Source organism: Cryptomeria japonica, chromosome 10 (genome assembly GCF_030272615.1).
Source record: "Cryptomeria japonica chromosome 10, Sugi_1.0, whole genome shotgun sequence".
Taxonomy (NCBI): Eukaryota; Viridiplantae; Streptophyta; class Pinopsida; order Cupressales; family Cupressaceae; genus Cryptomeria; species Cryptomeria japonica.
Genome location: NC_081414.1, coordinates 272,681,831 through 272,702,031, shown reverse-complemented (window position 1 = coordinate 272,702,031; position 20,201 = coordinate 272,681,831). Strand labels below are relative to the sequence as shown.

Here is a 20,201-nt window from a genome sequence, read left to right as displayed (position 1 = left end):
TTTATCTCACTTTACTCCTCCTATTTTTGCAAATGAATGAAATGAAAGTCACTTTTAGGTATAAAACAAAAATAACACAAAAAAAACAAGTCAAAAAAACCATTTAAAATTGTTTTTTTTTTACTTTTCATTGACTTCGCCGCCGGCCAAGTCCCAGGCACGGGACTCGCCGAGTTTGGCGAGTTTGGGCCAAACTCGCCAAACTCGGTGAGTCTGGCGAGTCTGGCTCCTGGACTCGGCAGAGTCTGAGTCCGAGTCCGAGTCCCCAGGACTCGGCAAGGGTGACTCGCACTCGGACTCGCCGAGTCCAGGCGAGTCCAGGGGATATTCGTTTCTCTGGTTGGGCCGTACCCGCTGGTGCGGATGTTGTGGCCTGCTCTGTGAACAACACTTGGCTCATTTGCGTACTTCAGGTTTTCATGTTGTATGGGCACTCCTTGGTGGAGTGTCCCATCACTTGGCAAATCTCGTAGAATGCCTTCTTCGGACAAGTACCCTTTGTGTGCCCCTCCTCTTTGCACTCAGTGCACCATATGTCCCCTTCAATCCGACCGATGCTTCTCATTGTTTTGAATTCCCTCCTCATTCGCTCCATGTCTTTCTGGAGCGCTTGCACCTGTTTGCCAGCTTCGCTATCGCTGCTGCTTTCCTGTGACGAGTCATCCTCCTCGGACGAGCTATCCTTCTTCTTTTTCTTCGATGTCTTGGTCTCGCTCTCGAGATCCATCGCTCTATTGTATGCGTCTTCGTAGGATGTAGGTGGAACGATTTTCATCTTCTTTCGGAGGGAATTCTTTAGTCCCTCCACGAACCATCGCTTTTTCAACCCATCTGCTGGTTGACTCTCCATTTTTCCCAGTAGTTCCTTCAGCCGCCGACTATAAGCTCGCACTGTCTCGTTCTTATTCTGCTTCGTTCCAGAGATCTCGGCGACTATTTCATTGTCATCTCTCAGGAGGCGGAACTCTATCCCAAACTCCTTCTTCAGGTCAGGCCATGTGCTGACTTTGGCCTTGTCCATATCTGAGTACCAGTCTATAGCCACTCCTCTCAAGGTTGCTGGGAATTGTGTTACCCATTCATCTTGATTGGTAACACCGTTTGCTGACCATATGGTTTCGCACGTTCGACAATGGCGGACGAGATCTTCCTTCCCATCGCCATTGAACTTCGGCAGTTTTTGTTTACTCCCCATCGATGGGGGTCGTCTTCCTAGAGGTGGCTGTGGTTGTGTCTGTGCCTCTGCGTCGCTCCCTCCGGTGTCGATGGTGTGTCCTGCGTGGGTGACTGGAGGTACGGTGTTTTGCCTGCCGAGTGTGGCACCTACCGTACGGTTATCCTCCCCTTCGTTGTCACCCGCGCCCACTCCTGGCTCCCTTTGGCGATCCTCACTTTGTGGTGTAAGGGATAAGTTTCTGAACCAATCCCGGGTCTCTTCGACTAGATCTCTCCTTAACCTTGTTTCCTCCAGAAACTCTTCATGGCTCTGCACCCTACGGTGTTCTGGCGACGCGTAGAAATTTCCATAGGCTTCTGCACCCTCCATGACACCTCCTTGGTTCCCCTCGGGCCACCCTTCGGCAGGTAATCCTTCGGCAAGTTGCCTCAACCTCCGTCTACGTTCTACTTGCTGCTCCAGAATCAAGGCCCTCTGCGCGGCCTCCCACTCGTCCGTTTCTACTTTTTATTTCTATCTTTATTTAATATATTGGGCATAAATCACTTGCGTACATAGCAAGCACACGCCATGTACAAAAAAAACTTTTATTATTTTTCCTTTCGGCCACAATTTATCTCAACATTGTGTTGGGATTATTACAGGGTTCAATTTCCCCTTCGCCTCTTGCCATCACGCTCTGCGTCCCACGATGATTGTTCCGTTTGCGCGTCGTCGGTCTCTGGGTTCATCTCACCGATGGGTAGGCCCATCGTGTCCCTGCGCCATCCGCGTCTTCCATTCCCAAGTACGTCTAGGCAACGGCGCCAAATGTTTACCCTCACGGGTGAATAACTTAAAGCACACAGATAAAACACGTAATGCAGAATAATAATGCCATAGATATCAGATGTAATATAAGAGATGTTATTCCATTCCTGATCGTCCTTTTTCTCCTCACAAGCTACATTCGGAAGTATATAAAGATACTGAGGGGGTGTGAGCGCCAACCGTCGCACCGCAACTACCACCGCTCGGTTGCCAACTAACCAACACAATTACAACTTAATTAACTAGTTCTATTTCCGTGTACAATATTGCCGCTAATAAGGCGTTCAAATTTGGCAAATCTATAAAATTGCACATTTACTTTTAAAATCCGAATTTGGCTTAGGTACATTCTCACATTTCGCCTAAAGGCCGGATTTCACCCTTAGTCACCCAAGTAAGTGCAAATGAAAACTAAAGTGAGAAAAGGGTGTTTTAAATTAAAATCTCCCAAAACCTTCAAATCAGCCTAAGTTTTAAAGGGAAGACATTTGCTGCAATAATATCTCGCAAAAGATACGAAACGCATGAATTTTCATCGAGGAGCATTTAGATAAATTTAATATGATTGTTAAATTAATTTATTTAATTTTTCAAAATGATTATTAAAAGTGGAATTCATTGTTTGTAGATTGACGACAACCTGAAGCGCAAAGTGAAGCCTCGATTGTGATCAACGCCGAGAAGCGGAAAGGCAAAGCGAAAGATTAAAACGACAAGTCCCGAGCCCTGCCAATGTAAGAACGCGTTGCAGAGCGCAAGGTCGAAGCAATGAAGCATGGGGAAACATGCCACCACTAGATGACGAGTTGAAATCCACCAGCCAAACTGAAGAGAAAGAACACAAAGTGCTACCAAATATGCATTCTCAGAAGGATGCACAGCTGGATTTAATTCCAGAAATTCAGTTTCTGAAAACTGAAATTGTTTATTGTAAAAATACAACTGCCTGTGGGCCCTACCTAATGTATTTAAAACAAAGGGGCACAAATCAGTTATGTCCAACTACCTGATTAACCAGATTAAAGCCAAACAGTTGTAGGTAGTTGAGAATGTGATTGAAAGGATAACTGAGGATTAAATGGGCATGGGTTAAGGCTGCCAGGTTTCTAGAAGGCAGATCAGGGCTATTAGATGCAGTCAATCCTGAGCCTTGATTCAAAATTGTAAAATCTATAAAAAGAAGAGGTCTTTCTCTTGAAAAGAGTTAGACAATTAGATTCTAGTTAGATTTTTTAGAGTTAGACAGTTAGAGCAGGTTAGAGTTTTTGTAGAAAGTTAGATTTTAGTAGTTAGGAATAGAGTAGAACTGCTGCAGAAATTGTTGTACTAGCAGCTGAAATCAATATATGGACATTGATTTGGTATTTATCATCTTGGTTTTATTCTATTTGCATGGTTTCCTTCAACAAGTTTAGATAGATCCTTCTGGTGTGCAAGTATTTGATGGATTCGGGTTCATACCATTAGGGATATACTGATTGTGTATCCCTGTGTGTGGTTAGTCATTTAAAATTGTGTTTAGTTCAATTGCAGGTGTTCGTCTGAGCTGCACCAAAATTGGGTGTTTGGGCATGCACCTGCAGTCTGAAAATCTTCTAAGTCTCCCTTGAAGATTGCACCGTTCTTGTGAGGTGTTGGGTTATTCTAGACAAGTAGGGATTGGTTATGTCGAATCCATCTACCCGCATACCGGTATTATTAATTTTAGGTCTCTTAACCCTATCCTTTTGCATTTATTTTTTCCTACAGCATCTTAGGATGCAAACCAACTTGTTGCAAACGTAAGGCGCACTGTGCTCCCAGCAAAACACATCAAACCACTGAGTTATCCCGTAGTCATGAACTGACAATTGGAACCTTGAGGTTGTCCCCTTTGATCAACTAAAACGGCATTAGGGATTCCTTACACAAGAGAGGATAGGATACTCAGTGAGAACATTCTATTCTGCATTGGCCAGATAGAGTTGTAGCAATACGATTTCAGCCACGTCAACACCTAGGAGCTTGGAAATGTGATCAAGAAGACAGAACCAAACCTCGTATGGTCTTACTTGGAGAAGAGTGTGTTCAAAACCCCCAACAATTAGCAACCTCCCTACCAAGGCAATTTATATCAAAATTGTCTAAATGACCTTGTGGTTCTTAGATTAATTTGAGTGTTATTGTAATAATTGTTAATGTTATAGCAGCAGGAGATATCTTTCCCCTGACTACTGTAATAACCTTTATTAACAGTTTATTTATTTCCTTATGATCACTGTCCTATATCAGCGATTTTATTACTTCTCTAACTATTATTTTATAAGTTCTTTTTGTGTTAATATCCATTTTGTTGGTGGATAACTAATATCAATTACATATTGATTGCATAACGTATTGGGTGTTTGCTCATAGCTAATTGCACCCTTTCTTAGTGACTCCCCGATTGGGGACATGTCAGTCCATGTTCCCTTATCGGGTATTTTATCTCCAAGTCGTGGACATTAGGAAACACGATAAGAAGAATAAAAGGTATATGCTGTGATCTGAGTGATTGGTCTGCCAGGTGTGTTTGGGTAAAGGCTGCGACATATATATATATATATATATATATACATATATATATATATATATATATATATACATATATATATATATATATATATATATATATATATATATATATATATGCTACGTAAGAATAATACATAATGAGTGGTGGATAATATACAGTGGCAAATATAACTTATAGCTGTGCGTAGAGAAATAGCGATACATATCAGTGCGTGGATACTAGACAGCTGTGCGTGAAAGATCTCTGTGATTGTACGCGGTGTGAAGATCTCTGAGATTATATGCTGCGTTAAGATCTCTGTGGTTTATATGCTGAGTGGAATATCTCTGTGAATTCTACACTGTATATTCAATCAGCAATCTGAACATTTAACTCAATCATATTTTGAAAACTGGCGATTGAAGGATAGATTTATATCTTACGATTAATCAATAAAACAAATATTGTATCAGAATTGATACATATCAAAATTAATATTCTGAACTTCTGCAAATTTAAAATCTGATCCAAAATTAACAATAATGCCTACAAAGGTTTAATGTTCTTAGAATTGTTTAGGCATTGTTTTTCTTATTCTATTATTAGCACATTTTTTTTTGTAGTTGTGAGAGGTTGTTCCTTAATTGTATAGGTTGTAATTTAATTCTTTGGCTTATATAATAAGCCACTTTGCAATGTAATCCCCACAGCTTGTTCATTTAATCTAAGATGATATCAGAGCCAAGCCAAGCCCATGGGAGTGTACACAGAATTGTTTTTGAAGCCTCAAGTTGTTTCTATGAGGCTGCTCCAAAAAAAAATTCTGCACATTTTTTCTGTATTTATCGACTACACCAAGGTGCAGCATGGGCATTCAACTTTGCCCAACCAACTCAAGGTTCCTCCTGATAGGATACTCTAAGCAAGGAAACAAATCCACAAGAGATCTTATTCGCAGCTGTAGTTTTCATGACCTCATACTTGAGCTGTGCACTGACCATTATTTTCATGATTTGATGTTTCTTTATGGTGAGGGAAAACAACTAGATCTGTTCAAGAAAGAATGGTTCCACACACAATTAGCAAAATTTGAGTAGAAGAGAAGTTGCAAATGAGAATTGTGTAGAGATTCAAAGCCTAGAATGAATGAAAACAAAAGAAGTCACAGCATTTGAGAAAGTTCTGCGGGCATGAGAGAGAAGTAAGAAGCATCAGGCAAGAGTCGTGTAGTTTAGATTGCTGACATGGGGTATGTTTGAGCTAGCAATTGGTGGAAGCAAGGAGTTCTATTATATTGAAATAAATGACTGATATCTTCTACAGTGCGTGGAAAAGTCTATCATTGCATTTTTCATTGAGATATATATTCAGAAAGTGACAGAAACTAAAGGAGGAATTGCAGTAGCCAATAACATAACCCACGGTATGAATTATTGCAAGGCCTATACAAATTTGAGCATCTTGGTCATTCCCAGAACAGGTATATTTCTCTTGGCCTCCATAATCCTGTGACCTGTCTGTGCTCTGCAAGCTGAAGTTGCTCTTAACATACTTGGGACTGCTCAGCACAATTGTGAAAACAAGCAAAAGACTGGAAGCATCCTAGGCTGCAGCACCAAAGTGTTGTAATGGTGAAGGTTTGTTGGCAAGTTTATAAAATTTGATGAAGTTTATAAAGCTTCACAAGGTTTATGGTTGCTATATTATTATTTTTTAAATTGAATTTTTTGAAGTTCCAAATTTATATTTAAAACTAATTTTGTATCTTTTGATTGGTCAATATTTTTGCCTAAAAATTTGTCACACTGAGTGTAGTAACCACATAAACTCTGCAAATTTCTTTTGCTCCAATATTAAGGAGTCATCAGATTTATTTATTTCCATACACATAGAGTCTAGTATTGTTTCCTGAGATCCTAAGAATCCAAACATTGATTTTGCCTGACACTGAGAAATCGACTAGGAAAACTACAGCCTATTTAGTCACTAGATATTCACCATTTGTGACTATCGTGGCCTTGATCAGATCTTGTTGAAAGAGGAAAGCCTGATATAGATCTAAAGGACTATGAAGAAGGCATAAGGAAGCTTTAATGCTTTTGAAGTTGCCTATTGTACACGCATTGATTTCAAAAGTTTGATATGCAACAGATACAGCAACTCTTTGTAAGAATCTAAAAACCAAATACCAAACATCAGAGGCTAGCTAGGCATTCTGTTGGAAATTCTTATTGTTTCTGTTCTAAGTTGCACAAGTGCAGATCTGTCTCGAAATCCTTGTTGAGTTTGAAGGATCTAATTGGTCAGTTGTCTTCTATTTGAAAGTCAAAGGATGATGAAGACATGGTAGCTTTGGTTTTACAAAGCTTGCCAACATTGTATTGTTCATTTATTGAATCTTAATGCTTGATTGCAGAGTCACAAACACTCAACTTTTAGAAGGTATCCGAACTTTTCTTGCAAAACGAGACGAGATAAAATCAAGTAGAGGCATCTAGAATCTACAGAAAGTGTATCCAATGCAAGAACGCCAGAAGTGCATCATAGGACACATCACATCAAGAGGTGGGGACACATGTAGAGATTCAAGATATATGTGTTTTACTTTTAACTACAATGAGCGTAGACACTTTTGAAGGAATTGCCCTAAAAGAATGCATGCCTAGAAAAGATCAAAGCGTGTTGCGAAAGAATTGGTAGTGAAAGATGGGTTTACATTTGTCGTATCGCATGAGCAATTCATGGAGTCTACAATTCAATTGCATCTAGACAATATATGTGTTGCAAAGATTGGTATCTTTATTGATGATTGAAATAGAAGTGAATATGTCACTTTAGGAGATGGCTGGACTCATTTTGCTTAAGGATGTGGTAATGTCTATGACATGTTGAACAATGTTTATATGTTCCAGAATGTTTTAAATGTTCTTTCTTAGACTAAAACAGATGATCACCTAATTAATTAATAATTAGTCCTCTTTCACACTAGTATACTTAATCTAAACTTAAGTCATGTCTTTTTTTGTCTCAAGTCATAGGATGAGTACATATGTCATGAGCTAATTTAGTCCTTACCTAGGGTTTCATATAGTGTTTCTTTCCCATTATTATAAGAAAAAATCATTATATATTGTAACATTCATTCTTTTTTCGATCAACAAAATTATCAAGAGTTGTATAGCAAATCAGTTGCTATTTTCTCTTTGTGATAGGTGTTTTGGTTGCAGGTGATTTTTGGGAGTTGTGGGATTCAACAATCGACTTGTGCTACACACACCCCTCCCCGTCTTTTCTTACAGAGACCCCCCTTCCTTGTAGCCTGCTTTGCATAGGAGAGAGACAGAGAGCTCTGTTCAAAGTGGATTTTCTTTTTCTGTTTACTTGCTAATAACCTGATAAAAATCACAAAACATATTTCTGAGCAGAATAGTGATCTAAGTCTAAGTTCAACTCAGGGCAAATGTATTTGATTTATTGAATCACGAAATCGTTTGTCTCAGCCCATGATTAGCTGAAATCAAACCCAAGGTCACGCTGTGGAATGAGAAAGGGTCGAAGTTTTTGTGTAGAGGCAGAAGTTCAGCATGGATGATCGTCTTCTTGTCATCCTTGTTTTTGCCAATAAAACTACCGAAGTGGTTCAGTGGTATTTTTAAAATGAATAGAAACAAAATTCGAGCATTTCATTTAAATGAAGTTGTTCTTTTGCTATCGCAGGCCTTCTACAGCTGATATGAACCTCGTGAAAAATCACAAGAAAGGTAAAAACGAGTTCATAAGACAAAATAAAAGTCGAAACAATATTAGGATCGGGCATTAAAATGAAATTCTTGTATCGCCTTCCAAAGGCGATAAAAAGCCCGAAGAATACCCCGCCAACAATGCCCACACGATGCTTAAAAGTCGAAACAATAATAATGTTCGGGCCCAAATCAAAACAAACAAAGATTCGACTTATTTCTTTTGACGTCTTCGTCCACACTGAACTGGAGCCCGAAAATGCTAACGTAATGAGAAGAAGCCAACACTTAGAGCAAGAAAAAAGATTAGAGCTTTCCCCAAAGCGCAAGAACCAAAATACAAAGTGTATCGATTTCGAACTTGTTTTCCCCATAGAAAATACCAAATTGAGTGTTTCGGTGATAAAAAAATATAATAATAGAAGTTCGACTTCATCTTTAATTTTGCCCTAAACCCCGAAATTAACACTGAAAGTGTTGATTTGTTTTAATCAAGCAAAATAATAAAGTTTGAAACTCTTCCATATCGATAAAAAGTATTGAACTAAGAGTTTCATTGTTTGAAAGGCCCAAAAGTAGTATAGTTCGGATTTTTATCATAGTTCCAAGACTCTCTGAATCGTGGCGAGTCCCGAGCCGAGTGACCCTAGCGGAGTATGAAGGGCTCGAGACTCTCCAGGAACTTGCTCTAGGCAAGACTCACTAGAAATTGGTTTTTTGCTGAGTCTTGCCGAGTTTTTGCCGAGTCTTGCCAATTTTTTGCCGAGTCTTGAGTCGGGTAAGCCTTGCCGAGTCCGAGTCTCGTTTATATGATAATTATTAAAGCAAAAAAAAGGAATGAGATCACAAGTCTTGCTAAAGCTCATGAAATATTTTAAAATAAACAAAAATTGGCATCTTTCAAAACATAATCATTGCTTTTCTTTATCTAGACCTTCCAAACCCAAAGTAATCCCTGAGGTGCTTTCTATGGTATCATTTTTGTCAAAAAGCAATAAAATTCCAAGAGGCACTTATCGTAGCTTTTTTAAGACACAGACTTCCCCTCATCCAAAGCTACTCAAGACAAAAAGAGGCTTCCCTGAAAAATGCCTTTACAGAGTCTAAGAGAACATTTCCAGATTGAGAAGGATGAGAGCGTGATTTGTTAGAATTCATTTTCTAGACATGAGGGTTTGTTAGCATTTATTGATGTGTTTAAGATCAACTCACAACGATGATTGAGGAGTTTTCTTTGTCTTTTCAGGTCTGGAGCGCGCGATGATCAAATGATGGTAAAGGACATCTCAACAACTCGCGAAGCCAAAGACAAAGAAAGAGGGGTTGGATAGGCAAAGACCCCTACCACCACTACGGTGCAGGAGGCCAAGGTGATGTCATTCTCAGGGCACGGGATTGAAGGCAAAACACACAGAGTGCTACCAAGACATACACAATCAGAAATGCATAGCTAGAAACGACAAAAAATCAGTTGGTTTTTAAAAAATAGAATTGCTTTAAAAAAATAATTACTTGTGGGCCCCATTAATGTAATTCAAAGCAAAAGGGGGATACAAGTTAGTTATTTCTCAGCTACCTGATTTACCTCAAGCCCAGTGAAGTCTTGTCTTCTAGCAAAATTGATTAAGAACAATTGCAAGTAGCTGAAGTGATTGAAAAGAGGCTGTTGGGGAGTTATGAGAATTACAAGGTATAGGTTAAAGTTGTCAGAGCTTCTAGAAGGAAGACTAGAGCCATTGGATGGTTTCAATCCTGGCCATTGATTCAAAATATGGTCTATAAAAGGCCAATGCTTTTTTCTTTCTAAAGGGTTAGATTTTTAAGGGTTAGAACAATTAGACAGCTAACAGATTAGGAGTAGAAGTAGAATAGGAGCTACTGGACAAAAATTGTTGTAATGGCAGTTAGAACAAATGAATGGAACATTGAAGCATGGTGTTTTGTTGTTTGTCCTAATTTGTTTGAATGGTTTCTCTTCATCTGGTTAGATAGTGTTCAATGATTTTAACAGTGAAGTGTGAGGGTATTTGATTTGATTTCAAGTTCATACCATTGGGGGCTTGCTGATTGTAGGTCTCCATGTATGGTTAGTCTGAACCCAATACTGTTCTTAGTTCAACTGTGGGTGTTTGTCTCAAGCTGCGCTAGAATTGGGTGCTTGAATGAATATCCATAATCTAAAAATCTTTTATTTCCTAGGAGTTTGCACTATTCTTGTGGAGTTGTGAGTATATCTCTGGCAAAGGAAAAATTAGTATATGTGAAATCTATCTACTTGTAGCACCAACTGTTACTATCATTGTCTTTAGGATTCCTAAACCCTATCCCCTTTTGCTTTTATTTCCCCAGTTTGATAATCAATACATTGCCAGATGCAAGCCATCTTGTTGCATTCATAAGTCCCCTTGTGCTTACCAGCAAAACACATCACTATTGAGTTATCCCATGTAAGTCAAGACCTGACAATGGGAACCTTGAGGTTATCCCCTATGATCAGCCCAAACAGCATTAGGGATTTCCTTATTCAAGAGAGGATAGGATACACTCTTCATTCTATTATGTGTTAACCAAAAGATTAGAACAGTTTTCTCCCACGTCAACACAACTCTAATATAGTATTAAAGCACCATATCTATAATTGTCTATCCATTTTTAGAAAGATTCAACCTTGAGTGATCAAATGATGCATCCTAGAGAAAAATGGACCTCATGGTTGCATCTAGAATGTCCAAAAACCCTAAGAATGCATGTCCAAATGTTAAAATACGAGTAAGGAAAAATCAAGGCAAAAAACTTTTGGGGGTCATGGAAAGCATGCAAAGAAGTTTGTATGAAGCTATACAATCTTGTCAAAATCACCATACAATTGTATGGTCATACGTTGCAACCATTAATGTGCAAGGCTGCATTGGAAAACAAGTCATCAGCAGAAAAAATCTTGCAAATAAAACATTCAACAGCAAAAATAAAAATCGGAAAACTTTTTAATTTTTGCAGAATGCAAATTCATTGGCATTGTATTATCTCCAACATAGCGCTGACGTATGCCAGCATCCCATTTTCTAAACTTTTGGCCAACATTTTGCCAATTGTCAACATCCCAACCAATGGTTACCATTGTGCTATCTCCATCAACCGCAAAACCACTTATAGCTTCATCTAGGTGGTTTTCCAACTTTTGAGAATGGTTTCATTCCTCTAAATAGAAATTTTCTCAGCTAGTCAATGGTTTTCTAGCACCCAATGTATATTTTGCCAAGTGGAGGTATATTTCGATAGATGGTTTGTTGATGTCAGCATGATGTCAATGTGACATGAACACTGTACCCCTAATAGGCACCAAACCATAGTTTTCATAACCTAAAAGAGCTATTTTTTCTTTTTGGCATAACTTGGGCAAATGGAGTTAGCTTTTCACAAATGAGATATTGTCAAAAAGTTGGTTTCGATTACTTTACAGCGGTTTAAGGATTTTTATCAGATTTTGTTGTTGGTACATTTTATCACTTGTTAAAGTTTCATTTTTGGCTTATGAGCTCATTAATTTTTGCTTTTATCTCTATTTTTTGAGATTCTTGCAATGTTGGAAAGGAATTTCAAAAGTCGTCACAGCAATCCATACACTTTTTCGAGAAGTTTCCCTTGGCATTTTTATTCAATTTGTTGTTATTTTACATTCTAGTTGATTACTTAGACATCTTGGGACTTGGAAATGTTTTCTTTGCATGACATGACTTATTTTCAGCTGATCTATATGTATTGAGATTATCAGTCTCTGATTTTATCTTTTGAGGAGATACCATGAGTTTTTTTGTTCATCCTTTTGTGGTTATCCTAGAAAAAGATAATTATGAGTCATGGTAAAACAGCATCCCAACACATCTCAAGTGGCCTAATCCTTCCCTTAACTTTATGGACTCAAGCTTGAACCAAACATACTAAGAAGCAAATCAACATGGTTTAATATCATTGATCATGTTGTAGAGTAGAATTGTTCTAGTCTTGATCCTAACACTATGTGTGCTCTACTGGACCTTGCTACTCTCACTCTCTGTAATGTCCCTTTTAGTAAATGCCCTAGTTTTTGTCCTAAAATCACAAATCCAGATTGAAACAAGGGCAAACATAGTTAGGGATATAATCTTCATTTAAGAATAAGATGAGATAAGCCTATTTTTCAAAACCCGCAATGAGATTAGACGACAATGTAGATATAACTCATGAAATACATCCAATTCTAGGGTTAGGATATGTATAAACCAATATCAACAATTACATGTAAGCTTGACCGTAACGAGGGTTGAGTTGGAAGACATGATGAGGTGCCCCAAGTATCCTCTACCCTAGGCCCAACAGCAAGACTTGTCCTCTATGGCCTCATGTGGTCCTTAACCGATGGTCCTCAACCATCATCATGAGGTGGCGTACCTAGTGAGGGCTTTACACCATTCCCCTCCATCATATCAACCTCTCACCTCTTATGATTGATTCACTTCAACAATTGGTCAATGTGGAGATAGTAGGGGAGCTGCAATAGGGTGCCCTTGACCCTCAACCCTAGGCCCAGGGTTAGGACATTATCCTCCTTGGCCTCATTTGGTCCTTAACGGATGTTCCTTAACCATCATCATGAGGTGGCCTCATGGCCCTTAACCAATGGTCCTTTACCATCTTTACGAGGCATCATGCCTAGCGAGGAATCTTTCACCATTCCCCCTCCTTGCACTCCCTCCCTTCCTTCCACATGATCGATAAGTGTATGGATATTTAGATTCAAGCATATTTCTGAAGTTAGATTATAACAGATTGCCTTGCTGTAGATATGATTGTATTTGCTCATGTAATTCTGGTTTGATTGCTGCCATAATCCTTAAATTCTGCTCACAAGTCTGCTTTATATCTGCTCATATTATCTTATCATTTATGCAGTAACATCAGCAATATTTACAGTATTATATTCAATAATTTAAATGATATTAGCACTATTATGTGTTAGTAATATTGACTTCATATTAAATACCTTTTGTCATATTAGTAATGTTAGTTTCATATATTATCTTATTTCCTATCGGTAACATTATTGAATCAGATTTACTTTATAATCATGTCTAAAATGATTGTTAATGGCTGTTGTATTAGTTGTATTAATAATATTAAACTGTATTATTAGTATCAATTGTATTAACAATATCAAATTGTATTAACCTTATTAAATTGTATTCATATCATTAATTGTATTAGCAATGCTAAACTGTATTACCAATGAAAGAGCAGCATGCAATGTTGTAAATAAGCCTCTTACCCGTAATGTTCCTCAGCCTTAGTTACTGCCGATCTCTTTTTTTCCCTTCCTATTTTCTTCATCTTGTCTCTCCTTATTTTCCTTCTTACTTACCCAAAATCAAGTTGTATGAATAATGTAAAACACCATTGTATGAATTTGTTAAACATCCTTATACCCATACCATAACGTTTCCTGGACAGTATGACTGCAGGCTACCTTTTTCTGCCCGTATTCCAATTACCTTATCTCCCGTATTCCTATTCCTTTTTCCCCCTCCAAAAGTTCCCTTCCAACATGATCTGCTGGGCCTTCTTATACACGTAGATATTGATGTTAAGGATTTTGTGTGGAAGGATGTGTTTCCCTGGGTGTTCTTAACTTAAGTTAATGTAATGGTACACAGCCTTAATAAGTATATAATGGATCGCTGCCTTTGTCTTATAAATAATATATTATTTAATAATCATTAGATGCTTAGTCATTATTTAATAAATGGTTATTCATTATTTAATAATATATTGCTGATAGAAATAAATGGATGAGTAATCAATACTAAATAAATATATTGATATTTAATTATAAATTTTAATTTAATTTTCATTTTTATTCTTTTCTATTTTAATTTTATTATTATTATTTATTATTAAATTATATTTCTAAATGGGGACATAACACTCTCATGCTCACTACTATTAGCTTTTTGTTAATTTGTTTTTGTGGTTGGGAGGCAAAATTATACCATTTTGGGGGTTTGAGTAGGACCCATAGGCCATTAGGGTTCAGCCCTGGGCACGAGGTTAAAAAAAAAAATGATGTTTTTTAAAAAAATGACTTCTTTGGCCGACTAGCCATGAGAGACACCTAAGCATCCCCGAGATGGTTGAGAGACTCTTGGGAGTCCCCTAAACATCTCAAGGATGTCACAACATCCTTTAGGTCTCAAAAATGTCCCCTCTAAGAGGGAGACATCCCAAGTACAGCAGCAGAAGCGGCAGGTAGGCGAGGGAACATCCCCTCCAAGTCCCCATGTCCTGGAGACATCCATGTTGCAATGACATAGGGATTTTGGGGTAGGAGGTTTCCCCATGGTACAATGGTTCAAATCCCCTATGTTTTGCTACATATACTTCTTTACTTCAATTCTTCCTTTTCAGCTATCTTCTCTTTAAGTGTGGAATACTCAATTTTTAACCCACAAATGTGCTCGCTTGATCCAGCTACCTTCTTAGTGTGTTCTCCACAACTAGATAACCTTCAAGTGTTGACCTTTAGTCAATCCCATGTAGCAGCCCCTCTTCAAAGGATACTTGACCCTTTTAATAGAAGTTAGTACCTATTTGTTGTCGAAATCTATGACTAGATACCTGGAGCATAAACACTATCTTTGCAATTTGAGATACAACACACTCCTCCTTCGCCTCTAGCATGAGTAACAATCAACCATTGAATGAAGAAAATTTGACTAGATATAATAGAATCTCTATGAAATCTACAGAAAAAAATATCTTATCATATCTTGAAGCCCTATAAAATTTATAGAAAATTATGTAGTGACTATGCACTTGTTAACAAGCATAAAATGAAATGCTGCAAAGATCATACAAACCCTCTTTTGACTCATTAAAATTTCTTTTCACACATCATGATCTTACAAAAAAATGAGTATTGTAGTCGGCTAAAGTACACATTGTAGTTGGCTAAATAAATAAATATGGTTATGGTTATGTTTTGTAATTGTCGAGATTAGTTCCTGATGGTAGTTACCAGTGGTTGGTAGTCTTAACCACCCTGGTACACTACTTATTTGTTGTTGTTGTAGTCAGGACACGATCTCTCTTCGATGTCATTGTACTTATTGCATATCTTGTACATCTGATAATTGGCAATGAAAGTTATATCTTTCAAATATGCACAGTGAGTTACTGTTATGTTCTATGTTCTATCAAAATATATATTTCCATTCACTTCTAAAACTGGTAGAGTTAGGAATAAAAAAGTATTTCTACAATAAGAATTAATGTTCATGACCTTCATAGTGAAATTGGTGCTTACACGAATCAATAAACACCTTGGGGTGAACAAATTTGTAAAATCTGTGACACCAACGAAATTGGTGATGAACACCATTCACTTTTAACATGTCCTTGCCTCAATGGTGTGAGAAGTATCATTGCCAAAAACTTGTAATACAACCACTCTCTAAGAGCTTGTCACTTTACACCATGTTCAAATAAAAAAATTATCCCATAAAGAATTTATAATTTTTACACATGTTTATGAATGGTTACTATTTTTTTCTCACTTCCCCCTTTATGTTCTAAATATTTCACACTATAGATGGGTTGGATGATCAATGGACAGGCAGAACAATTGCTACACTAATGCCAATTTCAAGAATGACTCCTGATGAACAAACATTATCAATGAATAAAAGGATGGAAGACAACAATGCAATAACAACAAAAATAGCAATTCCAATCATCAACCAAGCATAATACTATTAAAGACAAAGCATAATGTATACAAGATTGATAGACTTTGACAGATTTGACACACCAATTTTGTCTAAAAGATGTAAAACTTCATCATCAGCATTATTGTTTCTAGCGTAAAATAGTTTCCAATATATATGTGCCCTAAAGATTTGGATCCAAGAATATTAAGGACTTAGGAAATGCTTTCAGACATGGTATAGGACTCAACTTTTATCTTTGAAGCCATTGTTTCATCTTAAAACACACACACATATATAATACTTGGAACACATAAATATGCCTATGATCATTGTATTTCAGTAAGGCTGTAAAGATTGTCATGACATGTTCACAGCAATTCTAGAGGCCTCAACGTTGCTGTCCAAACATGTCATTTATTCATGAGAACTTTCTGATTTGTCTACATGTTGTGCAATATCTTATGATCGGAATCCTATTCTTTTCAATATGACTACCAACAAGTTAAAAAGCTGTCACCTGAAAATAACCCATTTGCATTTGTATATAGCAAAAGGACCTTATAAGACCTCCAAAAGAGCTTATTTTACAATGAGCAACTCTTGATGGAACACATATGATGGATGGATATATCATTTGTGAGGCAGATTAAAAACATGTTAACTACAATTAAACTGGCACACTCATGCAATGTTGATCACTGAGATGAACAGAGAGCCTGATAAGGTCATCTGCTCCTCCCTACAAGTGACATCTAAACTCAAAGCTCAACAGAGACAACCAAAAAGAGTGTACAAAAAATGGAATGTCCAATGTTGAAGGAGAAGTGTATTTACAGCACATAATAAATTCCACATTTATACAATCAAATTACCACAAAACTTTTGCAGCTGGAAATCACACAGTTATAACTGCTTTGTATAATATAGTAATATCTTCAATAGGTAAAAACTGCTTCCATTTCAATTGCTTATGCTTTTAAAGCTCACATTTGTTATTTTCTTCCTTATATGTGAATCAGTTTTCTGCATTAAAAAACATAAAAAATTTAATAAGTTTATAGTTCTTCTATTTAATTCATATGGCCGAAAAATAAGAGGAAACCCTACTAAAACAACAGGACTTCCAAATTCATCTTATCAACCTATTAATCTTGCCCCATATGAACACCTCCTAAACCCTCACACCATGGGACTCGGCACACTAGACTGTGGCAAGGCTGCAAGTCATCACTGCAATAGTGATAAGGGCCACAGGGCTGTTGGTAAGAATCAAGGGAATGTGATCTCTAAATTAAAAGATGAGAGGGGCAGAGCGGTGGCTGCTTTGAGACTAGTGTGGCCTTTGGCACCCCTCTTCCAATGTAGTAAGCCTAGCAAGAAGAGTTATGCCCATTGATAGGACTTTTTCTTTAGATGGTTTCAAACACTACAAGGGTTAATTGGCAGAGAATTTTGCAAAAATGTTTGCATGGTTTATCCCATGGATAATAGTATAGGATTGTTTTGGGGAAAAAAGAAAGTTCAATTAGATCCAACATCTACCCTCAACAAATTTGTTCTAATCCAAATTAGTTTGCAAATCTGACGGTTATCAATGAAAATCTTGAAAGAATTGAATCAGATGGATTTGAGGGGTTATATTCATGCAGAAGGCTATGGCAATCCTGAAAAGATGGTGAATATGAGATCCTGGCAGAGAGGTCCTGCAGCTTGGGTTGCAGTGGCATAAGAGCAAGGGCATTCTTGGGCTCAAGCAGGATTATGGTGCTTGTTGCTCTTGATGATGTGAATCAAAATAGAAATGAATTTGAGGGGTTATGCGCATGCAGAAGAATATGGCATTCCTATAAAGATAGTGAATATGAGATCCTGGCAGGGAGGCCTTGCAATTCGAGCTGTAGTGGCAAAAGAGCAAGGACCTTCTCAGGCTCAAGCATGAATATTGTGCTTGGTGCTGCTGATGAATTCGATCAAAATGTAAATGTGTGAGCTTTTCAAAACAGATCATCATAAGGATGGCTTAGACTCCACGTGCTCCATCGGAGAGTGATCTGGGATATGTTATGTCCCATAGCCACGCGGGCCTCCCAATCTCTCTATTAATCATTGAAGATGGCACGTTTTTCTGGTTTGAGGCCTAATTCTATCTAATGGGCATCCTCCTTTGTATTAATTATTATTTTGTTGTTTCATCTTTGTTTGGCCCATTTTGTCTTAGTGATTCTATTTAATGATCTATCAAGCATTTATGTATATGGTACATCTGTAACATAGCTAGCTTTGACAACCTAAGTACACCTCATGCACAGACTGGTTACAGTTGTAGTAGATTATGTTTTACAAAGTGAGCAGACCCACTAGAAACCATTCCTTACAATAAAAAAAGCACATACACGTGTGTGTGTGTGTGTGTAGGTTTCACAAGTAAACTAGGAAAAGACCTAACTTTCCACACAAAACATTCACGGGAGAACTCAATTGATCCAATGCAAGAGGATTGAATGCAAATCAAGTTTTTTTTCCTTTGTTTAATTGAAATATTAAAGTCAAAACTTTAATATTTAATTTTATTCAAACTCCAACACTTGACCTCCCCCAACTGAAAACTGAATTTTGTCCAAGCATGATAACTAGATGTGATAGTGCAATTGGTAGTCTTCTCAAAAGTAGGAATGCTCCTAGAAATTAGGAGACTGTCTCAAATCGATGATAAAAACTCCTAAGCCACTCTGCTATGCTCCTCGGCCCTTCAGTGGTCAAACAGTCAACTGCCAGTCTCCTCCTAAAAAGTAGGAATTGCCATCTGAGTGCCTAAAATGGTTTACAAAGCCCCCTCCAAAGCTCCATGACCCCTGGATGGGTCCCCTACCCACTCTGCTGACCTATGGGAACCCAGATTATACACCAACCATGCTCATCGGGCTGTCTCCTAGAAAGGGGACATTATAGTCCTCCCTTCCCGAGATTGCTTGCCCTCAAGCAAACACCAAACAACCTACTTCTCCACTCTGATTAAAATGCTCAAGCACCACAAACCATGAAGCAACATATTAGAATCCATGTGGAATAATGTACAAAGTAAATCAATACCCAGATCCCATATCAAAATGAAGAATCTGATGTATGAGATGAAGTAGGAGAATGTCAAATGATCACCATGAAGTAACCATACAAGCATGTAGAATATTAAAACAGTATGAAAGCGAACCCCCACATGCCAATGAACCAACATAAATGGCCACCCAACTTCGCTGTTATAACTTTGATCAACAATATATGTCATATCAAACATGTCAACAAACAATGCCAATCAAGGAAAATCACTCGACACTCATCTCTATCCCAAAGGTATAACTCCAAACACTCCCGTACTATTGGGAAACTGATGTAGACAATGAAAAGTCTAGATATTCCATATGATTCCAACTAGGACAGCCACTAGTCAATAAAAAATCAAGTGATATGAAGTCACCGATCAACAAGGATATCGCTGTCACATAAAAAAAATCATGAGAAAACCCCATAAAGAAAATATGTGTGCCATCAATGCTCATTTAAGACAACTCTTGAGTGGCTGGCCCACTAAGAGAGTCATCAATCAAACCACTATCACCATCATGAGAATGATCAAATACCTCAACTAGAAATTCTGAATTAAGCAACCCATGTCTCACATCATCAAATGAATGGTGAACATCACGAGCATGTTGAAGATTGATCTTGGCTTGTTCAGCCAATAACTTGCCTTGCCTTGCCCTTTCTAGCCAATCATCATTCATCATTTGGGACTGAGTTATATCAGCTGCTCCAAAATGTCTAAACTCAGTCCTAAAATAAGATATACCATGTGACTTATCATGACCAAAGCATGCATCATGTGTACCCATCATAGTAGAATTATCATAACTCATTTCCCAATGATTAGAAGTACAATGTCATAAAAAGGAGAGGATGAATCACTGCTGTTATAGATCAGAGAATTAGGATCATATCTTGGTGGCAAATCTTCAGTTGAGACGAGCACCTTTTTCTTGTAAACTTCATGCTCAAGCTTTATATCTTGAATGCCAATAATTGGAGAGTCCATAGCACTTACTTTTTCATGAAAGTAGGCAGTTAACTCATGAGTATAAAGAGATATAGTGCTGGTGCCCTTAATCAGGGATTTAGGACTGATTGTAAATTTTCCTCTTTTGCCTTGT

At 37.7% G+C, this 20,201-nt stretch overlaps 1 protein-coding gene across 3 annotated transcripts in view; it reads right to left on the bottom strand.

The window, feature by feature from the left end:
* Positions 1-20,201, bottom strand: part of LOC131035471 (rhomboid-like protein 20) — a 202,226-nt gene that overhangs the window by 45,902 nt on the left and 136,123 nt on the right. The gene's annotated exons all lie outside the window — the stretch shown is intronic.